At 45.3% G+C, this 22,064-nt stretch overlaps 1 pseudogene; it reads right to left on the minus strand.

Annotated features, from left to right (window-relative positions):
• Positions 1–203: 203 nt before the first annotated feature.
• LOC123405790 lies at positions 204–1,708 on the minus strand (annotated as a pseudogene).
• Between the last annotated feature and the right edge of the window lie 20,356 nt (positions 1,709–22,064).

A 22,064-nucleotide genomic window follows, 5' to 3' on the forward strand; every position in this document is an offset into this window, starting at 1 on the left:
GAACATGAATTAATTTCATTCTTGGAGGGGTGCAGACTGCAATAGAGGCTATAAAAATGAAAGAGCAAGTGAACACTAATATATTTTTTGCTCAGCCAATTAGCAGACAAAATCTTTAGTAATAAGAAATAATAAAAATAATCAGGCATGCGGTATTTATATATATGAAAAGTTTGGCAAGATCGGAGGATACACTCTATTACCTAAATAACAGTGGGTTGAGCTAAACCTGACAGGTACGACGTAGAATTATCCTGCAAGCACCAGGGATAAAAAGAACATATGGAATTAAGGTTACTAAAAATATGTAAGCATCCAATATAATTGTAGTGCTATACAAAACTATTCGCATGTGGAATGTCCGTCCGCGGCAGATCGCCTCCAGGTTTTCTCCGGCGTAGTAGCTGAGCGGAGAAACCTCGACGCCTATGAGGAAAAGGGGGTACAGGCAAACGTGAGGAATTACATGTCATGTACAAGGGTACAGAATGGGTCACGAAGCAGCCAGCAGCGACTACCCGTCTGCTGTGGAGTCAGAGCAGCATCAATTCGGCCGAATTTGGGGTGTCGTAGGTTGAGCCATTCGCGTTCTTCACTGGAGCAAATTCATCTTCACGTAGCACCTAGATTTTCGGATATGCACCAGTGAGTATCTCAAGCTTTCAAACCCAGAGAAGCTGGGGGGAAAGAAGAAGAGGGAGCAGAATGGAAATCGAACCTCAAAAAGTGTTGTGGATGGGGAGTAATTGAATGCATCGAATATGAACTGCTCAAGCTTCAGTCCCATTGTATACCCATGAAACGAAGGTATCGTCTTCTGTGCAAGATGATACCTGGCCACCAAATGTTCAAATGTCAGGTGCCGCAACAGAACATGGTTTATGCTAGAGCATGTCAACTGCCAAGTAAAATTACTTGCCATGACATGCCTAGCAGATCCTTAAGTCACAAACTGTAGATATAACTCACTCTTCCAGGAAGATTAAGAGACATGAGCAGCAAGTAGGTAAAAAACTACTGTAAAACCAGATTCGGTGCTTCGAAGAGGAGACAAACATAATATGATTTCAGAATTTGAACTGGATACAGAAACACTCAGACGCTGTCCTTTTCAAGGTTGTTTGCGACTTGATTCAAAAATTCCAAACTGAACATATGCAAGAATACCTGCGAAGAAACAAAGAAACATGTTAGTTTTATGTGCCACAGTTACTGAAGGAAGGAGGGAGCGACAAGCTAAGGATAGAAATATACATTGCTCCAACAAACACGAAGGCGTCCTGTTGATTGATTAATTTTAGTAGTCATAGCCACATCCATTTCACTATACTCGACCACAGAAAGAGGTCCACCACGACCTCTTTGAACAAATACTCCAACATTCTCTTGTGGATAAGCCTGTTAAGGATATGACAGACTATCAACAAAGTGCATAGTATGGTAAAAATGAAATTACCAAAAAAAGGTGATGAACCATGACAAAAAAGGTGATGAAACATGAGAATTTATTTTGCGAGCTCGAAAGATATTTGACCTTACCTTCCTAACAACCTTTGCAGCAGAAGATACACCTTTTTCTATAAAGTACCCTAGGAACGTCGGATCTGCAACACGAACCTGCATATAAGACATCGATTAGCGTATGAGAAGGTACGGAAATAAGATGACACCTGAAAGCGCATGTCCTCACCAATACGTTATCAACAATTTATAACATGTGAAATTTGCCACTATGGAATAAACAATTGTGAACTACTAAAAACATCACTATGTTGTAATATTTGTTTAAGTTTTAGAAGCAGAGCATACCACTGCACATATGCAGTCAACTACTAACATAGAAGTATTCACTTGGGATCGACTTACTCTCCCGACAGTCCCTACGCGAGGAATCAGCTCTCACGCGAGCTGAAATCCCAGCGCAAGAAAGCCAAATCCGACCATGAAATCCTGCTCGGTGTAAGCAAGGGTGGGAGAGGCCATATCGTCACCATGGCGCTTGCCGCAACTCGACTTCCTCCCCGTCTTGTCTAGTTCGACCGCTGGGCAGCCACTTCAGGGGAGAGGCGACAAGGCCATGCGGGCCAAGTAAGCTGCAAGCCCAGCGGGGAGGGGCGGCGTGGAGATAGGTCGTGCGGGCGGGAGGGGAGATTGGGGCGAAGGTGTTACGGCGAGGCTGCGAAGGGAGAGCGGTTGGGGGGAGGGCCAGCCGGCATCAGGGGCGAAGTGGTTGGCGGAGGGGTTGCGTCAGGAGCGGCTGGCGGCGGGGGCGGAGAGCCGGCCGACAGGGGGGGCGGAGGAGCTCGACCCATCGGAGTAGCCCCCCGCCCACATCGCGCTGAAAGGCGAGGCCCTCTATCAGGTCCTCCAACAGCCCCTTCGGCACCACCCCATCCAGGTTGCCTGCCCCGGGCCCCGGCAGCGTGCCGGCCGGTTCCGCCGCGGCCGAGACGGACAGGGCCCGGCGGAGGCGTCTGGAGGACCCCGCCAGGAGGACGAAGGACGACGAGGCGGTGGATGATGACCCACAAGTATAGGGGATCAATCGTAGTCCTTTCGATAAGTAAGAGTGTCGAACCCAACGAGGAGTAGAAGGCTCTGATAAACGGTTTTCAGCAAGGTAATAACTGCAAGCACTGAAATCAGCAAGTGGCCCAATCCCTTTTGCAGCAAGGGACAAGCCTGAACAAAGTCTTATAGGAGGAAAAACGCTCCCGAGGACGCGGGAATTTCTGTCATGCTAGTTTCATCATGTTCATATGATTCGCGTTCGTTACTTTGATAGTTTGATATGTCGGTGGACCGGCGCTTGGGTACTGCCCTTACTTGGACAAGCATCCCACTTATGATTAACCCCTCTCGCAAGCATCCGCAACTACGAAAGAAGAATTAAAACAACGCCTAACCATAGCATTAAACTAGTGGATCCAAATCAGCCCCTTACGAAGCAACGCATAGACTGGGGTTTAAGCTTCTGTCACTCCAGCAACCCATCATCTACGTACTACTCCCCAATGCCTTCCTCTAGGACCAAATATGGTGAAGTGTTATGTAGTCGACGTTCACATAACACCACTAGAGGAAAAGACAACATACAGCATATCAAAATACCGAACGAATATCAAATGCACATGACTATTATCAGCGTGACTTATCCCATGTCCCGAGGAACAAAAGTAACTACTCACAAAGCATAATCATAATCATGATCAGAGGTGTAATGAATAGCATCAAGGATCTGAACATAAACGTTTCCACCAAGTAATCCAACTAGCATCAACTACAAAGAGTAATCAACACTACTAGCAACCTTACAAGTACCAATCGGAGTTGCAAGACGGAGATTGGTTACAAGAGATGAACTAGGGATTGGAGAGGAGATGGTGCTGATGAAGATGTTGATGAAGATGCCTCCCCTCCGACGAGAGGAGTGTTGGTGATGACGATGGCGACGATTTCCCCCTCCGGGAGGGAAGTTTCCCCGGCAGGATCGTCCTGCCGGAGCTCTAGATTGGATCTGCTCAAGTTCTGCATCGTGGCGGCGGCGAAACCACGAAAAAGCTCCCGATTCATTTTTTCTGGAACGAAAGCCTTCATACAGCAAAAGAGGGGGGCCAGTGGGCCGTCAGGGAGCCCACAATCTTGCTAGCCGCCACCAGGGGGTGGCGGCTACTAGGCTTGTGGCGCCCTGGTAGCCCCCCTCTCGTACTTCTTTCGCCTAGTATTTTCTATATAATCCCAAAAAATTCCACGTAACTTTTCAGGGCATTTGGAAATGTGCATAATAGTGGACTAAGATTTGCTCCTTTTCCAGTCCAGAATTCCAGCTGCCTGAATTCTCCTCTTCAAATAAACCTTGCAAAATAAGAGAGAAAAGGCATAAATATGGTACCACAACGTGATATAACAGCCCATAAAGCAATAAATATCAACATGAAAGCATGACGCAAAATGGACGTATCAACTCCCCCAAGCCTAGACCTCGCTTGTCCTCAAGCGAAAACCAAGTTCCATAAACATGTCCACATGTTTAGGGACGAAGGTGTCGATAAAACAAAATACGAACATGAGGGCATTGATACGTCTCCATCGTATCTACTTTTCCAAACTCTTTTGCCCTTGTTTTGGACTATAATTTGCATGATTTGAATGGAACTAACCTGGACTGACGCTGTTTTCAGCAAAATTGCCTTTGTGTTATTTTTGTGCAGAAATCAAAGTTCTCCAAACGTCCTGAAAATTTACGGGGAGAAGTTTTGGAAAATAAGAAAAATATCTGCGCCAAGTTCCACCTCAGGGGGTGCGCCAGTGGGCCACAAGCCCGTGCTCCGCCACCACCCCCCAAGGTGGCGGTGGGCAGGCTTGTGGGGCCCACAGGCACCTGCCGCCCCCAACTCCAGCTCTATAAGTTGTCTTTCGTCCGAGAAAAAATAAAGAGAGAAGTTTTCATCGCGTTTTCGATACAGAGGCGCCACCACCACTTGTTCTTCATCTGGAGGGCAGATCTGGAGTCCGTCTTGCGCTCCGGAGAGGGAAAATCGTCGCCATCGTCATCATCAACCTTCTTCCCTCTCCAATTCCATGAAGCTCTTCGTCGTTCGTGAGTAATCTATTCGTGGGCTCGCTGGGCGGTGATGAGTAGGATGAGATCTATCATGTAATCGAGTTAGTTTTGATGGGGATTGATCCCTAGTATCCACTATGTTCTGAGATTTGATGTTGCTACTACTTTGCCATGCTTAATGCTTGTCACTAGGGCCCGAGTGCCATGATTTCAGATCTGAAATTATTATGTTGTCACCAATATATGTGTGTTTTAGATCCGATCTTGCAAGTTGTAGTTACCTACTATGTGTTATGATCTCGCAAACCCGGAGTGACAATAACCGGAACCATTCTCGGTGATGACCATAGTTTGAGGAGTTCATGTGTTCACCAAGTGCTAATGCGTTGGTCCGGTTCTTTATTAAAAGGAGAACCTTAATATCCCGTAGTTTCCTTTTGGACCCCGCTGCCACGGGAGGGATGGACAATAGATGTCATGCAAGTTCTTTTCCCTAAGCACGTATGACGACACACGGAATGCATGCCTACATCCCATTGACGAACGGGAGCTAGCCACTTATCTCTCTGTGTTATAGCTGTTGCATGATGAATATCACCCAAACAAATCAGCAACCCATTGCCTACGAGTTTGTCCTACTACTGTTGTTACTTGTCTTGCTCTGCTGCTGCTACTACTGCTGTTACTTGTCTTGCTCTGCTACTGCTACTACTGTTACTACTGTTGTTACTTGTCTTGCTCTGCTGCTGCTACTACTGTTGCTACTGCTGTTACTTGTCTTGCTCTGCTACTGCTACTACTGTTGCTACTGCTGTTACTTGTCTTGCTCTGCTGCTGCTGCTACTGTTGCTACTTGCTACTGCTGTCACTACTGTTGTTCCTTGCCACTGCTATTGCTCGTTACACTGCTACTACCTGCTACACTGTTGGTTCACCTACCGTTGACGGGAATTGACAACTTACGTCGACGCGGCAACGAAGGCGCCATTGATACAATCGTTAGGAATAGTCTGCCGTCAACAGATCATTTCTGACACCGTTGTTATCATATTACTTTGATGTTACTACTATGCTTGCAGATACTAATCTTTCAGGTGTGGTTGAATCCGACAAATTCAGCTGCTAATACTCGAGAGTATTCTCTCACCTCCTTTCGGCGATCTACAAATTGGGTCGAATACTCTACCCTCGAAAACTGCTGCGAACCCACGCGCTAGTGGGCCATCAACAACATTCTTCCAGTTTCATTGCCGGGGAGTGCTATCACCATTCTTCTGGTGCCTTTGCAGGAGAAGGTTTGTTGTTATAAGCATTCGTCTAGTTAACGCCAGAGATTGCGTAGATCAGCATTTTTCTGGCGCCGTTGCCGGGGAGGTATTGCTATATTCTCTGAGTCACTTGGGATTTATATCTGCTCATCACTATGAATAATCTGAAGGATCCGAAGACCAAAGTCTTGCCCTCAACTACGAGGGGAGGTAAGGAATTGCCATCTAGCTCTGCACTTGATTCACCTTCAGTTATGAGTAAGTTTGCGACTTCACCTCGTGCTAGAAATCTTGATATGTCGCATGTGCTTGATGATACTTGTGATACTACTGCTAGATATGCTATGCTTGATACTATGCCTGATGATGCTATGCTTGATACTATGCCTGATGATGCTATGCTTGATACTATGCCTGATGATGCTATGCTTGATACTATGCCTGATACTGCTAGAGATGCTATGCTTGATACTACTTTGCCTAATGATGCTAGAGATGCTATTTTGCCTGATGATGCTATGCTTGATACTGCTAGAGATACTCCTTTGCCTGATGTTCCACTAGGAGTGTTCCTTGATGCTCATATTGCTAGAGTTACTGCAATGCTCGTGATGCTTCTGAAACTACCGATACTATTGAGATAGAACCTGCTTTTGCTCCTGCTAGATCTAGCTCTCCTAGATATGAATCGCCTGATATACCTGAGGGTTACGTTATGGAGGGGGAGATAGCTGAGGATTTTCTTGTGTGTAAGGATGCCTATGACGCTGAGAAATTAATTCTCAAGTGGAAGGAAAAATCTCGTGAAGCTAGGATGAAAAATGACCCGAAGTTTGCCACTTCGCCTATCTTTGTCACCGATAAGGATTATGAATTCTCTGCCGACCCTGAGATAATCTCTCTAGTCGAATCTGATCCTTTTCACGGTTATGAGTCTGAGACGGTCATAGCCCATCTTGCCAAACTATCCGAAATAGCCAACCTTATCACTAATGAGGAGAAGATCCGCCACTACTATATCCTTAAGTTGTTTCCTTTCTCTCTAAAGGATGATGCCAAAGCCTGGTTCACCTCTCTTGCTCCTAGATGTGTGTGTAGTCCCCAGGAGATGGTCTATTACTTCTGTGAGAAATATTTCCCTGCCCATAAGAAGTAAGCTGCCCTGTAGGAAATATACAACTTTGCTCAACTCCAAGAAGAGAGTCTTCCACAAGCTTGGGGGAGGCTCGTCCAGCTACAGAATGCTTTGCCTGATCACCCTCTTAAGAAGAACGAGATACTTTATATCCTCTATAACTGACTTACCGATGCCTCTAGAGACCACCTAGATAGTTGTGCCGGTTGTGCTTTTAGGGAACGAACTGTAGAACAAGCTGAGACCCTACTGAATAACCTCTTGATCAACGATAATGCTTGGACTATTCCCGAACCACCTCCTAAGCCAACTCCTAAGAAAAGAGGTATTCTATTCCTCAGTCCCGAAGATATGCAAGAAGCCAAGAAATCTATGCAAGAGAAAGGCATTAGATCTGAAGATGTCAAAAATCTACCACCTATCAAAGAGATCCATGGTCTCGATAACCCGATACAGGTAGTAGAAGTGAATTCTCTGCGTAGGTTTGACGAGAGTGATATTCCTTTTGATAAACCTGCTAGCCTATGCTTTGATGAATTTGACAACTTTGTTTCCAAACAACAGAGTTTCAATGATTATGTTAGCAGACATTTGGAACAAAGTGCTCGTATGCTTAGCCATCTAAGTGCTTGTGTAGACAGAAATGTCAATGCTCTGAAGCTTCTGAGTAAACATGCCTCTGTGATTACTACTCAGGTAGAACAAGTACTTAAATCTCATAATGACCTGCTCAATGAACTAAATGACAACTATGTCAGAGTCATTACTAGAGGAGGCAAAATGACTCAGGAACCTTTGTATCCTGAAGGTCATCCTAAGAGAATTTATCAAGATTCTCAAGGAATCAATGCTGATACACCCAGTCATCCTAAGGAGAAGAAGAAGGATGATAGAAACCTACACGCCAGTTCACCAAAACCTGGTGACAATATGGATAGTGATGTTCATAATACTGCTCAACCTAGCAATGACGAGGATGTGGAGATTGAACCTACGGTTAATCCTGATAACCCACAACCTAAGAGATACAACAAGAATGACTTCACTGCTAGGAAGCATGGTAAAGAAAGAGAGCCATGGGTTCAGAGACCTATGCCCTTTCCTCCTAAGCCATCCAAGAAAAAGGATGATGAGGATTTTGAGCACTTCGTTGAGATGATAAGACCCGTCTTTCTGCAGATGCGGTTAACTGATATGTTCTAGATGTCTGTGTATGCCAAGTACATGAAAGATATCGTGACTAATAAACGGAAGATACCAGATCTTGAGATCTCCACCATGCTTGCCAACTACACTTTCAAAGGTGGAACTCCTAAGAAACTTGGTGATCCCGGAGTGCCCACTATACCTTGCTCCATTAAAGGAAACTACGTAAGAACTGCCTTATGTGACCTTGGAGCCGGTGTTAGTGTTATGCCACTCTCTCTTTATCGTAGACTTGAGTTGGATAAGTTGACACCCACTAAAATTTCTCTGCAAATGGCCGACAAATCAACTGCTTTCCCTATCGGCATTTGCGAGGATGTGCCTGTTGTGGTTGCTAATACCACTATCTTAACAAACTTTGTTATCTTGGATATTCCCGAGGATTATGCCATGGCTATCATCCTCGGAAGACCCTTTTTAAACACTGCAGGGGCTGTTATAGATTGCAACAAAGGCAATGTCACTTTCCATGTCAACGGTAATGAGCACACAGTGCACTTTTCAAAGAAACGATATCCATTACATTGCATCAATGCTATCGAAAAGACTTCATCGATTCTCATTGGGAGCTTTGAATGCCCTATTCCTCGTGTCAAGATGAAGTATGATTTTCTTGTTGGGGAGATTCATATCCCCATTGAGGTGACTTAGTGGCTATTTGAAAATTCTCCGTTCTCTCTTGCGATTCGAGAAGGTTTTGTCATAAGGAGTTGATCAATCCCATTGACGGATTTCTTTCGATGACCATGAGATGGATGAATCAAAGAGTCACGTACCTCTGTTTTGAGTCTTCCTTTTCTGTTGCTTAGAAGAAAAATGATGGAATTAGTTTAGTTTTTCCTGTTTTCTGTTTTAGCGTCCTGGAGAAAAATACCTCGAAAATAAAAGTTTTCCGATGGTCCTGAAAATTTAGTATGATTTTTTCTGAAATTTTTGTAAATTTCTGGGCCTGAGAGCTCGTCACGGGGCCTGACCAGTGGGCCACAAGCCCCCCACCGCCACCTACCCCCTGGTGGCAGGGTGCAAGCTTGTGGGGCCCACGGGCACCCCCTCCAGTCATTCCAGCTCTCAGCCTCTTCTTCCACCTCCAGAAAAAATTGTTTCGCACCTCAAACCCGTGTTCTTGCTCATTTGGCTGTGATTTTCGATCTCTTTTCTCAAAGCAGCATTCTCCGAACCGTTTTGGGGAAATTGCTCCTTGGTAAGTGACTCCTCCATTGGTCCAATTAGTTTTTGCTCTAGTGCTTTATCCTTCGCGAATTCTTGCTACCTTGGTGACCCAGTTCTTGAGCTATAAATGTTGATTTTAGCTAGTCCCAAGTAGTTTTAGCGCGTGATACGGTCTCTAGGCACTGGTAGGAGTAGTTGCTACAAGGTAAGGTTGGTCCTCATTCACTTTTCTCTTGAACTTCAAAAATTTCAGCAAAAGGAAATTATGTTCAGGAGGAAGTTTCATGGTGGTTCCTCAAGTAAGAAGGGTCCTCGTCTCTCCTTTCTGGAGCCCCAACCTTTTCAACTAAGGGACGCACGAGTACAACCATGTGAATGGCCTTCCGATGAGTTCATGATCGAAGCAGGCTTCAAGGATGAGTTTGATGCACTTGTCCGCAATGCCGGGTTAGAAGAATTCCTGTGAGATAAATGTGAACAATATGCTATGCTCACTGCCTCTTTCGTGCGTAGATTTAAATTTTTAGATGGCCATGACTCATCCATACTGTTTGATCTGTACGATAAATCCTATACCGTGGGTTTGGGGGAATTCAATAGGATTTGCAAGATACCCGATGGAGGTAGTGTTAATGATCCTCCTAAGTATTCGGTGAGAGACTTTGTCTCCAGTATAACTGTTGGAGAAACCAGAGATATCATGCAAGACACCATAGGAAGCATCCATTTCCCTACCTTGCACTACCTTGCCCTCTTCATAGGTAGGTGCGTTAACGGCAAGGGTGCACATTGTCACCTATGCGCTTCCGACCTTAGTATCCTTAAGAGCGCAGTAACAGGTGACATGAGCTTCAATATGGGAGCTATTATAGCAAGGAGGCTGAATAAAAATGCGAGTGAGGGGGATTTCTTTGGTGGAGTTTATGCTACACGCTTAGCAATTTTTCTTGGAGTATCCATCCGTCTAGAAGACCCTCCTCTCCGTACAGCCTACCTTGATCGTGTCGCTCTAACACGCTACCAGTTCCTTGAGAGAGATCATGGATCCCTCCTATACCGCTTGATATTTAACCGGCAGCGTGTTTTCCATATTACCCTTCCTGCTCCTGCTTTCTTTGACTTTCAGGTAAAACGAAGATACTACATAACCATAGGAGAGGCAGAGGAGTATGAGAGGGAGGCGACGACTGCTCGACTTCGCGAGGCAGCTATTCAGGCAGTGGTTGCACCACTCCCGTATAACACCCATTATGACTTTGGGTTTCGCCAGGATCATCCATGGGAGTAGACCAAGCTAGGCCAAAAGCCTAAGCTTGGGGGAGTACGTGTTCTCACCGACTTTACATTCATGCTTATGCTTTCACTTTGTTAGCCGGTGTTTACACTTTGCCACTGTATTATCCATGCTAGTTTCTTTTTGTTTTCTTGTTTTCTTGTTTTGTGTCCTTTTGAGAAAACCCAAAAAGATTTTTATTTCTTCTTTTGCTTGTTGGGAGCTTTCCCGTGTAAATAGTTTTCTTTTTCTTTGGGTCAAGGTAGAAGATATTGGTTACAATGTTTAGTGGTTCTTACATGCTTACCTGTTTAACTTTCAAAGAGTCATATTACTTTGTCTTCTCCTTTGTGTTTGCCTGCAGATTCAGCTTAATCCAATGCGCTTATTATTGTTCACATCGTTCGATCGTGCAAATGAAAGGCAACAATGATGATATATGATGAAGTGACTGAGACTGAAAAGCTGGTATGAACTCTATCTATTTTGTTTTTGTAAATATGACTAGCTTGTAGACCCAGATTTAGCTTTGTTGTGAGAGAACCATGTTTGCAATGACAACTTAGAGATCATAGTTTCTGATGCCATGCTTATTTTAGCTGAGAGCTTATAATGGTTTGTCTTGATTGCCAACATAGATTTTGAGATGACTATGATGTAGTATGATAGGATGGTATTCTCCTTTGAATGTTTCAAGTGGCTTGACTTGGCACATGTTCATGCATGTAGTTGAAACAGAATCAACATAGCCTCTATGATGTTCGTATTCATGGTGATTTATATCCTGTTCATGCTTGCATTCAATGTTAGTCAAACTCATTGCATCTTGATGACTGTTGTTGCTCTCTAATTGGTCGCTTCCCAGTCTTTTGCTAGCATTCGCTTGTACTAAGCGGGAATACTGCTTGTGCATCCACTTCCATAAACCCAAAAGTTTTTCCATGAGATTCCACCATACCTACCTATTTGCGGTATCTACGTGTCGTTCCAAGTAAATTTGCATGTGCCACTCTCTAAACCTTCAAGAAATAAATCTGTTTTGCATGCCCGAACCGCTCATGTGGTGACAGAGGGCTATTGGTATCTTCCATGCTAGGAGTGTTATCCTCGACATGTGTTTATTCATAGTCATTCACGAGAAAGGGGCCGGTAATTGGAATGCCCAGTTCCACGCTTAAATCGAAAACATAACTGTAAAACAAGACTCCCCCCGGATTGATGTTAGTATGGACGGTACCCGAGGATTCGGCTAGCCGTGGAGTGTGATTGATTGGTGGTGGGGGAGTTAAAACTTTACTTTTCTGTTTGGGAACCGCCTATAGCATGAGTAGCATGGAAGATATTGAGAACTCTTGGTCATTGCGTTGACAATGAAAGCATGCCACCCAAAATTATTATCTCTGTTTACAAAGCTTGAGCTCTGGCACCTCTGCAAATCAATGCTTCCCTCTGTGAAGGGCCTGTCTATTTATTTTCCTGTTGAGTCATCCTCCTCTTATATAAGCACCAATTAGAGAGCACCTATGTCATCTTTATGATTTGCTTTTGATTGATATTGAGTATGACTATGACTGGATCTTCGTTGCTATGAATTACAATGTTTAGTCAGCCCTTGATCTTTGAAAGTGCTGTGCATTTATGTTTTGCGGTCTCAGAAAGAGCTAGCGAGATACCACCTATTCATATTGCTTCATGATTGTTTGGATTGAAGTGTTGGTATTTGAAACTCATTATTATTTGCTCGTTAGCTGATTATTTTGGGGAACGTCGCATGGGAAACAAAAAATTTCCTACGCGCACGAAGACCTATCATGGTGATGTCCATCTACGAGAGGGGATGAGTGATCTACGTACCCTTGTAGATCGTACAGCAGAAGCGTTAGAGAACGCGGTTGATATAGTGGAACGTCCTCACGTCCCTCGATCCGCCCCGCGAACAATCCCGCGATCACTCCCACGATCTAGTACCGAACGGACGGCACCTCCGCGTTCAGCACACGTACAGCTCGACGATGATCTCGGCCTTCTTGATCCAGCAAGAGAGACGGAGAGGTAGAAGAGTTCTCCGGCAGCGTGACGGCGCTCCGGAGGTTGGTGATGATCTCGTCTCAGCAGGGCTCCGCCTGAGCTCCGCAGAAACACGATCTAGAGGAAAACTATGGAGGTATGTGGTCGGGCAGCCGTGAGAAAGTCGTCTCAAATCTGCCCTAAAAGCTCCATATATATAGGAGGAGGGAGGGGGACCTTGCCTTGGGGTCCAAGGGACCCTCAAGGGGTCGGCCGAGCCAAGGGGGGGAGGACTCCCCCCCAAACCGAGTTGGACTTGGTTTGGTGGGAGGAGTCCCCCTCCTTTCCCACTTCCTCCCTCTTTTTCTTTTTCTTTTCCTTTGATCTTTTATTCTTGGCGCATAGGCCCCCTTGGGGCTGTCCCACCAGCCCACTAAGGGCTGGTGTGTCTCCCCAAAGCCTATGGGCTTCCCGGGGTGGGTTGCCCCCCCCCCCCCCGGTGAACTCCCGGAACCCATTCGTCATTCCCCGTACATTCCCGGTAAGTCCGAAAACCTTCCGGTAATCAAATGAGGTCATCCTATATATCAATCTTCGTTTCCGGACCATTCCGGAAACCCTCGTGACGTCCGTGATCTCATCCGGGACTCCGAACAACATTCGGTAACCAACCATATAACTCAAATACGCATAAAACAACGTCGAACCTTAAGTGTGCAGACCCTGCGGGTTCGAGAACTATGTAGACATGACCCGAGAGACTCCTCGGTCAATATCCAATAGCGGGACCTGGATGCCCATATTGGATCCTACATATTCTACGAAGATCTTATCGTTTGAACCTCAGTGCCAAGGATTCGTATAATCCCGTATGTCATTCCCTTTGTCCTTCGGTATGTTACTTGCCCGAGATTCGATCGTCAGTATCCGCATACCTATTTCAATCTCGTTTACCGGCAAGTCTCTTTACTCGTTCCGTAATACAAGATCCCGCAACTTACACTAAGTTACATTGCTTGCAAGGCTTGTGTGTGATGTTGTAATACCGAGTGGGCCCCGAGATACCTCTCCGTCACACGGAGTGACAAATCCCAGTCTTGATCCATACTAACTCAACTAACACCTTCGGAGATACCCGTAGAGCATCTTTATAGTCACCCAGTTACGTTGCGACGTTTGATACACACAAAGCATTCCTCCGGTGTCAGTGAGTTATATGATCTCATGGTCATAGGAATAAATACTTGACACGCAGAAAACAGTAGCAACAAAATGACACGATCAACATGCTACGTCTATTAGTTTGGGTCTAGTCCATCACGTGATTCTCCCAATGACGTGATCCAGTTATCAAGCAACAACACCTTGTTCATAATCAGAAGACACTGACTATCATCGATCAACTGGCTAGCCAACTAGAGGCATGCTAGGGACGGTGTTTTGTCTATGTATCCACACATGTAAATGAGTCTTCATTCAATACAATTATAGCATGGATAATAAACTATTATCTTGATACAGGAATTATAATAATAACTATACATTTATTATTGCCTCTAGGGCATAATTCCAACAGTCTCCCACTTGCACTAGAGTCAATAATCTAGCCCTCACATCACCATGTGAATTACATTGTAATAAATCTAACACCCATACAGTTCTGGTGTCGATCATGTTTTGGCCGTGGAAGAGGTTTAGTCAGCGGGTCTGCTACATTCAGATCCGTGTGCACTTTGCATATATTTACGTCCTCCTCCTCGACGTAGTCGCGGATGAGGTTGAAGCGTCGTTTGATGTGTCTGGTCTTCTTGTGAAACCTTGGTTCCTTTGCTAAGGCAATGGCACCAGTGTTGTCACAGAACAAGGTTATTGGATCCAGTGCACTTGGCACCACTCCAAGATCCGTCATGAACTGCTTCATCCAGACACCCTCCTTAGCCGCCTCCGAGGCAGCCATGTACTCCGCTTCACATGTAGAATCTGCTACGACGCTTTGCTTGGAACTGCACCAGCTTACTGCACCCCCATTAAGAATAAATACGTATCCGGTTTGCAACTTAGAGTCATCCGGATCTGTGTCAAAGCTTGCATCAACGTAACCTTTTACGGCGAGCTCTTCGTCACCTCCATACACGAGAAACATCTCCTTAGTCCTTTTCAGGTACTTCAGGATATTCTTGACCGCTGTCCAGTGATCCACTCCTGGATTACTCTGGAACCTGCCTGCCATACTTATGGCCAGGCTAACATCCGGTCTAGTGCACAGCATCGCATACATGATAGAACCTATGGCTGAAGCATAGGGGACGGAGCGCATATGCTCTCTATCTTCATCAGTTGCTGGGCACTGAGTCTTCCTCAATCTCGTACCTTGTAACACTGGCAAGAACCCTTTCTTGGACTGTTCCATTTTGAACCTCTTCAAAACTTTATCAAGGTATGTGCTTTGTGAAAGTCCTATCAGGCGTTTTGATCTATCCCTATAGATCTTAATGCCTAGTATGTAAGCAGCTTCTCCTAGGTCCTTCATAGAGAAACTTTTATTCAAGTAACCTTTTATGCTCTCCAAAAGCTCTACGTTGTTCCCAATCAGTAATATGTCATCCACATATAATATTAGAAACGCCACAGAGCTCCCACTCACTTTCTTGTAAATACAAGATTCTCCAACCACTTGTATAAACCCAAATGCTTTGATCACCTCATCAAAGCGTTTGTTCCAACTCCGAGATGCTTGCACCAGTCCATAAATGGATCGCTGGAGCTTGCACACCTTGTCGGCATTTTTAGGATCGACAAAACCTTCGGGTTGCATCATATACAACTCTTCCTTAAGGAAACCGTTAAGGAACGTCGTTTTGACATCCATCTGCCAGATTTCATAATCGAAAAATGCAGCTATTGATAACATGATTCTGACGGACTTAAGCATCGCTACGGGTGAGAAGGTCTCATCGTAGTCAACTCCTGGAACTTGTGAAAAACCCTTTGCCACAAGTCGAGCTTTATAAACGGTCACATTACCGTCAGCGTCCGTCTTCTTCTTAAAGATCCATTTGTTCTGAATAGCCTTGCGGCCCTCAGGTAGTATCTCCAAAGTCCACACTTTGTTCTCATACATGGATCCTATCTCGGGTTTCATGGCTTCTAGCCATTTGTTGGAATCTGGGCCCACCATTGCTTCTTCATAATTTGCAGGTTCATTGTTGTCTAACAACATGATTGATAAGACGGGATTACCGTACCACTCTGGAGCAGCGCGTGATCTCGTCGACCTGCGTGGTTCAACAGAAACTTGAACTGGAGTTTCATGATCATCATCATTAACTTCCTCCTCAACCGGCGTCGCAATGACAGAGGTTTCCCCTTGCCCTGCGCCACCATCCAGAGGGATGAGAGGTTCGACAACCTCGTCAAGTTCTATCTTCCTCCCACTCAATTCTCTCGAGAGAAACTCCTTCTCGAGAAAAGTTCCGTTCTTAGCAACAAACACTTTGCCCTCGGATTTGAGATAGAAGGTGTACCCAACTGTCTCTTTTGGGTAACCTATGAAGACGCACTTTTCCGCTTTGGGTTCCAGCTTTTCAGGCTGAAGCTTTTTGACATAAGCATCACATCCCCAAACTTTAAGAAACGACAACTTTGGCCTTTTGCCATACCACAGTTCGTATGGTGTCGTCTCAACGGATTTCGATGGTGCCCTATTTAAAGTGAATGCAGCTGTTTCTAATGTATAACCCCAAAATGATAACGGCAAATCAGTAAGAGACATCATAGATCGCACCATCTCTAACAAAGTGCGATTACGACGTTCGGACACACCATTACGCCGTGGTGTTCCAGGCGGTGTTAACTGCGAAACAATTCCACATTGTCTTAAGTGAGTACCAAACTCGAAACTCAGATATTCACCCCCACGATCAGACCGTAGGAACTTGATCTTCTTGTTACGATGGTTTTCCACTTCACTCTGAAATTGCTTGAACTTTTCAAATGTTTGAGACTTGTGCTTCATCAAGTAGACATAACCATATCTACTTAAATCGTCAGTGAAGGTGAGAAAATAACGATATCCGCCGCGTGCCTCCACGCTCATTGGACCACACACATCGGTATGTATGATTTCCAACAAGTCACTTGCACGCTCCATTGTTCCAGAGAACGGAGTCTTAGTCATCTTTCCCATGAGGCATGGTTCGCACGTGTCAAGTGAATCAAAGTCAAGTGACTCCAAAAGTCCATCAGCATGGAGTTTCTTCATGCGCTTTACACCAATATGACCCAAGCGGCAGTGCCACAAAAATATGGCGCTATCATTGTTTACTCTAACTCTTTTGGTCTCAATGTTATGTATATGTGTATCGCTATCAAGATTCAATATGAACAATCCTCTCACATTCGGTGCATGACCATAAAAGATGTTACTCATAGAAATAGAACAACCATTATTCTCTGACTTAAAAGAGTAACCGTCTCGCAATAAACAAGATCCAGATATAATGTTCATGCTCAACGCAGGCACTAAATAACAATGATTTAAGTTCATCACTAATCCCGATGGTAGTTGAAGTGACACTGTGCTGACGGCGATTGCATCAACCTTGGAACCGTTTCCTACGCGCATCGTCACTTCGTCTTTCGCCAGCCTTCGTCTATTCCGCAGTTCCTGCTTCGAGTTGCAAATGTGAGCAACAGAACCAGTATCAAATACCCAGGCACTACTACGAGAGCCGGTTAAGTACACATCAATAACATGTATATCAAATATACCTGATTTTTCTTTGCCCGCCTTCTTATCTGCCAGATACTTGGGGCAATTGCGCTTCCAGTGACCCATACCCTTGCAATAGAAGCACTCTGTTTCAGGCTTAGGTCCAGCTTTGGGTTTCTTCGGTGGATTGGCAACAGGCTTCCCGCTCTTCTTCGAATTGCCCTTCTTGCCTTTGTCGTTTCTCTTGAAACTAGTGATCTTGCTCACCGTCAACACTTGATGCTCTTTACGGAGTTCAGACTCTGCGACTTTCAGCATCGCAAACAACTCGCCGGGAGACTTGTTCATCCCTTGCATGTTGTAGTTCAACACAAAGCCTTTATAGCTTGGCGGCAGTGATTGAAGGATTCTGTCAGTGATAGCTTCTTGCGGGAGTTCAATCCCCAGTTCAGCTAGACGGTTTGAGTACCCAGACATTTTGAGCACATGTTCACTGACAGACGAGTTTTTCCTCCATCTTGCAAGCATAGAATTTATCGGAGGTCTCATACCTCTCGATCCGGGCGTTCTTCTGAAAGATAAACTTCAACTCCTGGAACATCTCAAATGCTCCATGACGCTCAAAGCGACGTTGAAGTCCCGGTTCTAAGCCATACAAGACTGCACATTGAACTATTGAGTAGTCCTCCTTACGCGCTAACCAAGCGTTCTTAACATTCTGATCAGCCGTAGCGGGTGGTTCATCTCCTAGCGCAGCATTAAGGACATAATCCTTCTTTCCAGCTTGTAAGATTAGCTTAAGATTACGAGCCCAGTCTACAAAGTTGCTTCCATCATCTTTCAACTTAGCTTTCTCTAGGAACGTATTAAAATTCAGGATGACACTTGCGTGAGCCATGATCTACAACACAAATATATTCAAAGTGGACTTAGACTATGTTCAAGATAATTAGAGTTCAACTTAATCAAATTATATGCTAAATTCCCACTCAAAAAGTACATCTCTCTAGTCATTTGAGTGGTTCATGATCCACCTACACTATCCCAAGTCCGATCGTCACGTGAGTCGGGAGTAGTTTCAGTGGTAAGCATCCCTATGCTAATCATATCATCTATATGATTCATGATCGACCTTTCGGTCTCATGTGTTCCGAGGCCATGTCTGCACATGCTAGGCTCGTCAAGCTTAACCCGAGTGTTCTGCGTGCGCAACTGTTTTGCACCCGTTGTATGTGAACGTTGAGTCTATCACACCCGATCATCACGTGGTGTCTCGAAACGACGAACTGTAGCAACGGTGCACAGCCGGGGAGAACACAATTTCGTCTTGAAATTTTAGTGAGATCACCTCATAATGCTACCGTCGTTCTAAGCAAAATAAGGTGCATAAAAGGATTAACATCACATGCAATTCATAAGTGACATGATATGGCCATCATCACGTGCTTCTTGATCTCCATCACCAAAGCACCGGCACGATCTTCTTGTCACCGGCGCCACACCATGATCATCCATCAACGTGTTGCCATCGGGGTTGTCGTGCTACTCATGTTATTACTACTAAAGCTACATCCTAGCAAAATAGTAAACGCATCTGCAAGCACAAACGTTAGTATAAAGACAACCCTATGGCTCCTGTCGGTTGCCGTACCATCGACGTGCAAGTCGATATTTCTATTACAACATGATCATCTCATACATCCAATATATCACATCACATCATTGGCCATATCACATCACAATCATACCCTGCAAAAACAAGTTAGACGTCCTCTAATTTTGTTGTTGCATGTTTTACGTGGTGACCAAGGGTATCTAGTAGGATCGCATCTTACTTACGCAAACACCACAACGGAGATATATGAGTTGCTATTTAACCTCATCCAAGGACCTCCTCGGTCAAATCCGATTCAACTAAAGTTGGAGAAACCGTCACTTGCCAGTCATCTTTGAGCAAAGGGGGTTACTCGTAACGATGAAACCAGTCTCTCGTAAGCGTACGAGTAATGTCGGTCCAAGCCGCTTCAATCCAACAATACCGCGGAATCAAGAAAAGACTAAGGAGGGCAGCAAAACGCACATCACCGCCCACAAAACCTTTTGTGTTCTACTCGAGAAGACATCTACGCATGAACCTAGCTCATGATGCCACTGTTGGGGAACGTCGCATGGGAAACAAAAAATTTCCTACGCGCACGAAGACCTATCATGGTGATGTCCATCTACGAGAGGGGATGAGTGATCTACGTACCCTTGTAGATCGTACAGCAGAAGCGTTAGAGAACGCGGTTGATGTAGTGGAACGTCCTCACGTCCCTCGATCCGCCCCGCGAACAATCCCACGATCAGTCCCACGATCTAGTACCGAACGGACGGCACCTCCGCGTTCAGCACACGTACAGCTCGACGATGATCTCGGCCTTCTTGATCCAGCAAGAGAGACGGAGAGGTAGAAGAGTTCTCCGGCAGCGTGACGGCGCTCCGGAGGTTGGTGATGATCTCGTCTCAGCAGGGCTCCGCCCGAGCTCCGCAGAAACACGATCTAGAGGAAAAACTATGGAGGTATGTGGTCTGGCAGCCGTGAGAAAGTCGTCTCAAATCTGCCCTAAAAGCTCCATATATATAGGAGGAGGGAGGGGGACCTTGCCTTGGGGTCCAAGGGACCCTCAAGGGGTCGGCCGAGCCAAGGGGGGGAGGACTCCCCCCCCCCAAACCGAGTTGGACTTGGTTTGGTGGGAGGAGTCCCCCTCCTTTCCCACTTCCTCCCTCTTTTTTTTTCTTTTCCTTTGATCTTTTATTCTTGGCGCATAGGCCCCCTTGGGGCTGTCCCACCAGCCCACTAAGGGCTGGTGTGTCTCCCCAAAGCCTATGGGCTTCCCCGGGGTGGGTTGCCCCCCCCCCCCCCCGGTGAACTCCCGGAACCCATTCGTCATTCCCGGTACATTCCCGGTAACTCCGAGAACCTTCCGGTAATCAAATGAGGTCATCCTATATATCAATCTTCGTTTCCGGACCATTCCGGAAACCCTTGTGACGTCCGTGATCTCATCCGGGACTCCGAACAACATTCGGTAACCAACCATATAACTCAAATACGCATAAAACAACGTCGAACCTTAAGTGTGCAGACCCTGCGGGTTCGAGAACTATGTAGACATGACCCGAGAGACTCCTCGGTCAATATCCAATAGCGGGACCTGGATGCCCATATTGGATCCTACATATTCTACGAAGATCTTATCGTTTGAACCTCAGTGCCAAGGATTCGTATAATCTCGTATGTCATTCCCTTTGTCCTTCGGTATGTTACTTGCCCGAGATTCGATTGTCAGTATCCGCATACCTATTTCAATCTCGTTTACCGGCAAGTCTCTTTACTCGTTCCGTAATACAAGATCCCGCAACTTACACTAAGTTACATTGCTTGCAAGGCTTGTGTGTGATGTTGTATTACCGAGTGGGCCCCGAGATACCTCTCCGTCACACGGAGTGACAAATCCCAGTCTTGATCCATACTAACTCAACTAACACCTTCGGAGATACCTGTAGAGCATCTTTATAGTCACCCAGTTACGTTGCGACGTTTGATACACACAAAGCATTCCTCCGGTGTCAGTGAGTTATATGATCTCATGGTCATAGGAATAAATACTTGACACGTAGAAAACAGTAGCAACAAAATGACACGATCAACATGCTACGTCTATTAGTTTGGGTCTAGTCCATCACGTGATTCTCCCAATGACGTGATCCGGTTATCAAGCAACAACACCTTGTTCATAATCAGAAGACACTGACTATCATCGATCAACTGGCTAGCCAACTAGAGGCATGCTAGGGACGGTGTTTTGTCTATGTATCCACACATGTAAATGAGTCTTCATTCAATACAATTATAGCATGGATAATAAACTATTATCTTGATACAGGAATTATAATAATAGCTATACATTTATTATTGCCTCTAGGGCATAATTCCAACAGATTATGCCATTGATATTAGTTTACCATGAGACCTTCGTGTCATTTACTTATGTGGTTAACTTGTTATCTTGCTGACATTCTCGTTATGAGTTAGACATAGTTGCAACAACAAGATCAAACAGAGTTTGTCAAAGTTTTTCTTTCTCTCTCAGTTTGTCAACTGAGTTGCTTGAGGACAAGCAATGTTTTAAGCTTGGGGGAGTTGATACGTCTCCATCGTATCTACTTTTCCAAACTCTTTTGCCCTTGTTTTGGACTATAATTTGCATGATTTGAATGGAACTAACCTTGACTAACGCTGTTTTCAGCAGAATTGCCTTGGTGTTATTTTTGTGCAGAAATCAAAGTTCTCCAAACGTCCTGAAAATTTACGGGGAGCAGTTTTGGAAAATAAGAAAAATATTTGCGCCAAGTTCCACCTCACGGGGTGGGCCAGTGGGCCTCAAGCCCCTGCTCCGCCACCACCCCCCTGGTGGCGGTGGGCAGGCTTGTGGGGCCCACAAGCACCTGCCACCCCCAACTCGAGCTCTATAAGTTGTCTTTCGTCCCAGAAAAAATAAAGAGAGAAGTTTTCGTCGCATTTTCGATACGGAGGCGCCGCCACCACCTGTTCTTCATCTGGAGGGCAGATCTAGAGTCCGTCTTGGGCTCCGGAGAGGGAAAATCGTCGCCATCGTCATCATCAACCTTCTTCCCTCTCCAATTCCATGAAGCTCTTCGTCGTTCGTGAGTAATCTATTCATAGG

The sequence above is a fragment of the Hordeum vulgare genome, chromosome 6H (genome assembly GCF_904849725.1).
Source record: "Hordeum vulgare subsp. vulgare chromosome 6H, MorexV3_pseudomolecules_assembly, whole genome shotgun sequence".
NCBI lineage: Eukaryota > Viridiplantae > Streptophyta > Magnoliopsida > Poales > Poaceae > Hordeum > Hordeum vulgare.